Genomic DNA, 7,954 nt, shown 5'->3' on the forward strand with positions numbered 1-7,954 from the left:
TATAAATGGTTGGAAAGAAATTGAGTAACACTAACTGATGCAAAAAACCTCAAGGCGCTGGCTTAACCATATAAAAAGATATAACAGAGCAAAGTTTATGAAAATTACGTGTTTTTTGTCAAACGTCAAATGTTTTTTGTTAAGCCGTGGAATCGCTACCTGAGGGTATAATAAACATTGTAAACGTTATATACAATATAATATGACGCATCCATAATGTTCCTTCTGACACAACACAAAAATAGTTTATATAATACAATTATTTACACTAATTACAGATCTAAACTCTCTCGATACATTGTATTGAAAAATTATAACAGAATTTTTGACCCACTGGGTCAAAAGTCATTTAGAAAATGTAACTTTTGACCCAGTGGGTCAAAAGTGACATTTTCTGGCCAAAACCTCTAAAACCAAAATTTTTTTTTTCCATTAAAAACAGTTTATTATATTGAAAAACATAATTTGTGGAAAAAATAACATTTGTTTTTTAAAAACTTCAAATTTTATTACATAATTACGCTAATTATTAAAAAACTCATTTATTTTCCATTTATCACGGCTGTTTCAAACCGAGCTTAACGGCTTCTTGTTATTTTTTGAAAATATTGTTTTAAGGGGTGTTACTAAAACTTCTATAACTTTTAAAATATTAAAGATAATTTTGTTTTGTAAAAAGAATAAAAACACCAATAAAATGTTTCATCTTACGACATTTAATACATTAGTAAAAAAACTTCTTTGAGTTTAAAAAAAACGCGACAAATAATGAAGTTGGCTGAATTCAAGTAATTTGATGTTACTTTTTATCAAAAAAAAATCAGAAAAATTTATTTCTGATAGTTATTTTCAAATATACTTATTTTTTGACCATTATAAAAACAAAAAAACCTTACTTAATTGTTTAGGGATAGCTAAAACAGACTTTATTGAGGTCTGAAAGCAAACCGCACTTTTCGCAAAGTTATGAAAAAAGTAGTTAAAAGGGGGACTAGCTGTTAAAAGAGTACATTTTTAAACCTAGGAGTTCTTGTTTTAGAAACTTATTTTCCTAAGCCAATAAATTCATTGCATTGCAAAATAAAGCCAGATTTCGATTTTGGAATACTTAGTCAAAACATTTAAAGCTTAAGCATTTATTTTTTTCTGTGCATACAGTTCTAATAATATGGTTTTAAGTTGTTAATAAATAAACACTCACCAAGTCTAATAAAATAATTCATGACCAAATTTGAGTTTAAGTTTTTGAATTAAACTCGCTTTTGGTAGTAGAATTATTTTATAGCACTTGAATCTATAGTCTCTTCTCTCAGTAAATAAAGTGTTTGAATATACAAATAGCTAATTAAAATCTTTTAAAAATTTGTTTTTATTCCCATTAAAAACTGTTTTATAATCAGTTGGTTTACTGATAGGTTCTTTAAGTAGTAAACTATCTTTGTACATCCAATTGATATCAGATTCATACTCATGCTAAACCAGAAAAACAATTGCTCCACTCAAAAATTTGATAACGTTTACAAATTCTTAATTTATTTAACTAAATTTTTACACCAACTTGATATGAGATTTATATTCCATTCTTTAACCAGCGAGGAGGTATGTAGAGCAGAGGTACTGCAAAGGTAGAACTAACTTCTGGTGATAAACATCGAATGGATATGTAATATATCTATAAAAAAATGTTACATATAATGAAGGACAATACATTTTTTAAATTAAATACACAAACATACAAGATCATACCCAACCAACATACCAGTTGCTCTGATCACAAGTTAAAATATAAAAGCTAGATTTTTACATACATTTGATGCAAGACTAGTATTCCATTCTTTAACCTGAGCGAAGGTATTGCATAGGTATAAATAACTTCTGAAGATAGGAACAGAATGGGCACCTACCTAATATATAAAATCAATATATTAAAAAATAATATTTTAAACTAACATTACACAAATATTAGAACAGAATAAAATTATCTTATATATAAATTAAAGATCTCATATAACTTATCTTACTTGTAAATAGTTTTTTTTTGTTGTTGATGTTTTTAATTTTTTAAATATTTTAACTAAATTTGATGACCACAAACAAGACAAAGACCTTGTCTATAAAATGAATTTTCGCCACGCTCAGAACACGCAACACACTTTCTCACCTTAGAGGCTTGAAGCTTCCTATCAGCTTTGCTGTGCAATTCAAAGCGTTTTAAAACAAGATGCAGCTTCTGCTCCTGATTTCTTACTGAATGCAACTGTCTTAATTCCTTATTTACGCTATTATGCAAACACTCTCCCTCCTCTTCACTTAGCAACCCAATAGTTTTATGGAATTTTACAAATAGTGCCACATTAAAAATAAGTTCATGCATTTTTCGTGTGATACTTTCATTTGGAAAGCAAGCATGAAACTCAATAGCAAATAAATTTAAGGTGGTCACGTACATAAAGATTAGTAAAAACCTCTTCAATATAAGTTGTCAAGTTCTTGAACATCAGTACAGATACTAAACAAGGTGCTTCATTCGCAGATAGATAAAGTAACATGGACTTCACAGTGACATGTTCTTTATTGACATGCATTGTCCACATTTCTTGTTCTTGTCTTATCTTGGGCTCAGATGGGAGAATCCTTGCACAAAGATTATACAGAATACATCTTAGTCTACGGAATTCAGCCGTGAGCATCCTTAATTGGCTCTGTAGCTTTACAGCATCAGAAACACTTAACTGCTTAACTAAACCCAACTTATTTGCAACTCAACAAAATATTGACTTTTCACAAGACATAGAATCACAAAACAACATGGACAAATCACTTTCTAAATTTGAACAAGCTAATAATCGAAGGAATATAAAAGCAAGTTTAGATCGTCTAGCTGCAGCATGTCTACCTAACTTAGAATAAGGTTTACTATTTCCTAACTTAAAGTAAGTATATTTTTTACTAACTATTGGCTTTTTAACTGATATATTCTGTGGATTACTTAATTTAAACCCACAAAATAATTCAGAGGAACCAATGTTGTCGTAGTCTAAATAAGAATCAACCACAACTAAATCCTTATCGCTACTAGCAAAACATTTGCAAATTTGGCTACTGTTCTGGCTTAAATCACTAATTTTTGCAATTTTTTTTCAATATTAATTTTTTTTAGCAATCTTACATTTTTGGCACGAGCAGATGCAAATTTACGCTGTGCTGTTTTAATTTTTTTTTTTTTTAAAAAAGTTGGAACTGCTCCTCCTGTTTTAGCCTACTACTCATAGTCTCTAATTGAGAACTTAATGAGTTACAATGTGTGTTGAGAGCCCTATTTTTAGAATTTAAATCTGTCATTTCAGCTTCATACTTAAATACTTGCATTTTAAATTTTTCTATTTGCTCCATATTTGTTTTATTTTTAGAAGTAAATTGATCAATTTGATTCAGTAGCTCCTGATTGTTATTTAAAGTGAAAAAGTCATCTGCATCTGGTGTTTTTTTTTTTTTTGGGTGGAGTATGCGACAGTTGCATTTTAAAAAATTCTTCGTTTTTTATAGCTTTAAAATTTTTTTTATATTTCTTTTTTTGGCGTGTTAACTTTAGGCACATTTTATCAAACTCGCCATTACTAGGCATATCAAAATCAATTGGCAAAAGAAAACTCATAAAACTAAATAAGTCACCTCTTATTTTAAAGACTGTCATTAAAATAGAAATGACATTGTTACTGATCTTATCTGTCCTAATTAATCGCTTAACAAAAGGAAAGTTACACCTATCTTCCCAACCATTTTTCCATCCAATATGTTGTTTTAGAATTTCCCTCTCAGTTGAATACATTGTTATCAAAATAATATTGACTTATTAATAAATATAATAAAAACAAATAAAATAATATTAATTGAAAAATATATGCACTTGACAAAAGTGGATTTAACAACTTATCTGATATTAGTTTGATAATCCAAAGAGAAAAATTAACTTAACTTTGCGTAACTTTGTTTAGTTTTATACTTCAAAAATTGACTCGGCGAAACAGTTGTTTGGAGAATATTCGTTAATAAATAGTTTGGGACGTAACGCATAAAGGTTACGTCATCGCAAAAAAAACGTCAACACAAATGTACGCCTAAAACTAACAAGATTAGTTGTAAAACATGATATTTTTGAAAACATATTTCATAACATAGCTGAAGGCACGTAAAATAATTTTTTTATTTTCATTTGCATAAAAGGTTAAAATTTTATTAACTCACGTCATCCATCAAAAAAGTTACGTTTTGCATTTATAAACGATCAGTTAAAAAATATAAATGCTTTAAAAACAGTCTTTTTGTAAAAAATTCTCTAGGATGACGCAGGAATCTGATAGAATGGACATTTAGGGTTAAGTGTTCCAAATTTCAAATATCAAGCACAAAGCTATGTTATGAAATCTTAGTTGACCCAACTCATGTTTTCCGGAAAATATGCGAAAATTAGAAAAGTGGTTCTAAATTATTAAAAATATTTTGGTAATATTTATTTTTATACCAATTAATGTAAATATTTATTTAACAAAGAAAGATAGATCTTTTATATTTTTTTAATTGCAAGATGAAAGCATTTATATAAAAAAGGTACTATTAATTTAGAGTTTGTGAATTTTTATACTTTTTATGCGGAAAGACTTTTTTTTTTGATAAACTCATGACGTCACGCTCGTTTTTATATTGAGTGAAACAGCGGTGTTATAAAAAATTCCGTTTTTACCCAACAAAATTAACAACAAGGATATTATTTAAATTTTTGTTTTAGGGAGAGTATTCTATCGTTGGCTCTTGCAATAGTTCAAGTACACCAGATGGTAGACTTTTTTTTTTTGTTACGTATCTTCTTTCTTAATGTGCAAATTAAAGGATCAGATGCACATAAAAGGCGATGAAAAAGGTCTAAACTGTTTTTTTTCCGATCGCATTTTCTTGTAAAATTTTCACGAAAAATCTTAAAAACCTTATTGGTAGCCTCTTGAGCCTCTTCAGAAAACATACCTAATGGAAGAGTAAATAGTTCGATGACTTCATAGCCATGAATCAAAATCTTATGAAGTGTTTGGGTCATAGGATACCAAGGGTACAGGAATACATAGAGCGAAGCAGTTTCCCAACAGAATGTTTTAAATTTGGATGAGTTAATTTCATAACCACTTGATATTGTGGCCAAAATAATATAAAGCCTTTTCATAAGATCTACATCGATGTTTATTATACTAGCTGAGACATCGTATTGCTGAAAAAATTGCCTAGCAGTGTTGCCATCGTTTGATGTACCTGCCCCACCTATTCCCGGTTGGTCTATGACAAGACCTATCCTTGTTCGAAATTCAGCACAGACTTCAAGCTTTCTCAGTTTAACAATATTTTTTTCGTCTTGATTTCTAGCCTGCCACTTCATAATCGGCATCTTATAAGAGATATGAAGCATACATTCTAAAAACCTTATCCAAGCATGCAAAGTTGAAACGCCATGTTTTATATTGCCTTCTAAAGTTTATTTTTGAACAACTAAAGATAATTTGTTCATTTCGATTGGAGATGCACTACACACTGAACAGCATTGGTATGAGTTGGTTGCTGTGGAAATAATAGTTTGAATTTTTCCATCTATCATTGTTAAAGTTACAATATGTTGTATTTCAACTTTCTTTGTTGTACCGTCCTCCAATAAAATAGGTACGACAGATAATATTATCTCTTTAATAGATGCCATAATTGACTCATATTCTGCAAGAATTATTTCATTTGATTCTTTTCTATATTTAAATCTTAGAGTTCTACAGTAATTAGTTGACGATGGTTTCGGATTTCTCCAAACAACCTGTTTTTTGTCATCTTTGAAACAATATAGTTCTAGAGGAACCAAGCAAGTTATGAAAAGTGATTCATCTGTATGAAGTTCACTAGAAACATCTGACAGTTGTTTATAAACTGATTGTCCTGTTGCACCATCAAAACCAGCTTTGCATATTATAAATAGTTTAGTACAATCTTTAAGCACAGGTGAACTTAACACAACACTATAAGCTGAACATATTCTTGATGCAGTATGAAAAAGAAGAGCTTGTTATGGAACCTCTGCAGTACAGTCACTGACCTGAATGTTTTCAGGGTAGCATTTATTTTCAGCCTCTTTTACAATATGATAGGATGGGTATAGAGAGCTGAATGGAAGAGCATTGTTTCTTAAATGCTGATAAGTTTCTTTGGATAAGTTAGCATCTAAGACTAGCGCTAATGATTGTTCTGAAGTAAGTGATTCTGTCGATAATTCTTTGTTGTATATTTTTTTAACCACTTTTGCTTCTATAAACCTTTTATCTCTTTTCAAACTTTTACTTGCTGCATATAAAAGTTCGTTTAAACTATATTTACTAAAAAGCTCTTTAATTATGCGATCTTTAGTTCTCACAGACAAAATCGAAGGGAGTCCACCTTAAAGTATAATATTATTTTATCAATTATTAAATCGTCGTAATAATAATACAAATAAATTATACACATTGTAATAAATTTACACATAGTTTAAGTAAACATATCACAGGTTTTTGTTTCGATTTTTTTTTTTTACAGTCAAATATAGTTTGGTTTAACCAAACTTTATATCTTTTTTCAAATACTTTACTTGTTCTATTCGATTTTTTCCACTTTTTTTTAGCTTGGTAAATGAATTTCGAAATAATTGACAAGTTATCATTAGATTCTTCAAAGTTGCTTTGGGAAACAAAACTCAAAATCTTTGCATGTAAATCATCATTTTGTAGTAAATTATTTTCCATTATATAATTCATAAGACATCTCCTTTCCATTTTTAAGAGATTGTCTGTTCAATAAAATACTTTTAATTTGAAAGAAAGTAAATTTAAAATGTTTTTAATAAAGTAATTTTTTTACGAGCAGTAACTATGAAACTCAGTTCCTTTCCTTTATTTCTCATTGGTTGTTATCGTGTTTTTTATCGATTACATATAATTTTATTGTTTTCGGAAATTATAAAATATTTATTATATATTATGTCCCAAACTTGTACTACGTAGAAGTATATAATTCATATTTTATCACAGTCTCTGAATTTTTATCACTTTAAAACGGTAGCATAAAAAATTAGGAATAATGGTTTCAATGAGATCTAAATGTTCATAGAGCAAATACGAGGAAGTTACTGGAAAGCAATTAAAAAGTACAAAAATATTTAATTTTAAACTAACGTCTTTAACAAAAATTATTATAAAGTCAAACTGAAGTTTTTAAATTTCAAATCTTCTTAAATTTTTTGTTATCAATTAAAAACGCATTAACAAGAAACGTAGACGTAGTTAATTGAATTTAAAAGTGTATTCGATTAGGCAGCTATAGGCAACCAATTTTTGTACCACAAGATCAATGTCATATTGGTATTCAATTATATATCATTTTAAGCGGTTGATACAGGTTGATCCGATGGTTTTAAATGATATTTTTGAAAAAAATAAAAACTTACAACTCAAAATTATTGATGTTTGCATTGTTGAAAATATTTATATAAAATGCAAAAAATATTTTTTTTTTTTATGTGATTTAAATATTAACAAAATACTATATAAGTCATTTATAAGTTAAAAAATAAACTTAAACTTCTTTAAAATAAGAAATCAAAGTTTTCAAAAGATGTAAAAAAATAAAATTTTCACGCTTTTGTTGTTATTGATAAAAAGTATTTGAGGAAATATTTAAACAACAAATATGGCGTTTTATTGAAAAATTATTTTTTAATAATATATAATTTCTGGCTTATTAACATATTGAGCAAAATTTGCCTTTTTCAAAATTTCAAAATTTAAAAACTTTTTTGTATGGTTTTGCCGGCTTCTGACCCACTGTGCGTCGTTACTAATTACAAATTGTTTTCTTTTTGTTAAGTAGCTTTTAAACCGTTTTAAAGCAGTACCTT

The 7,954-nt window shown here is 28.3% G+C and overlaps 1 long non-coding RNA gene across 1 annotated transcript; it reads right to left on the reverse strand.

Moving 5' to 3' along the window:
- Positions 1–1,351: 1,351 nt before the first annotated feature.
- LOC136082887 (uncharacterized) lies at positions 1,352–2,427 on the reverse strand. The gene is made up of 3 exons (XR_010639805.1): positions 1,809–2,427; positions 1,559–1,672; positions 1,352–1,473 (listed from the first exon to the last, which is right to left on the reverse strand). It is a non-coding gene; the product is annotated as an uncharacterized LOC136082887 (long non-coding RNA).
- Positions 2,428–7,954: the final 5,527 nt, after the last annotated feature.

Source organism: Hydra vulgaris, chromosome 08, assembly GCF_038396675.1.
Source record: "Hydra vulgaris chromosome 08, alternate assembly HydraT2T_AEP".
NCBI lineage: Eukaryota > Metazoa > Cnidaria > Hydrozoa > Anthoathecata > Hydridae > Hydra > Hydra vulgaris.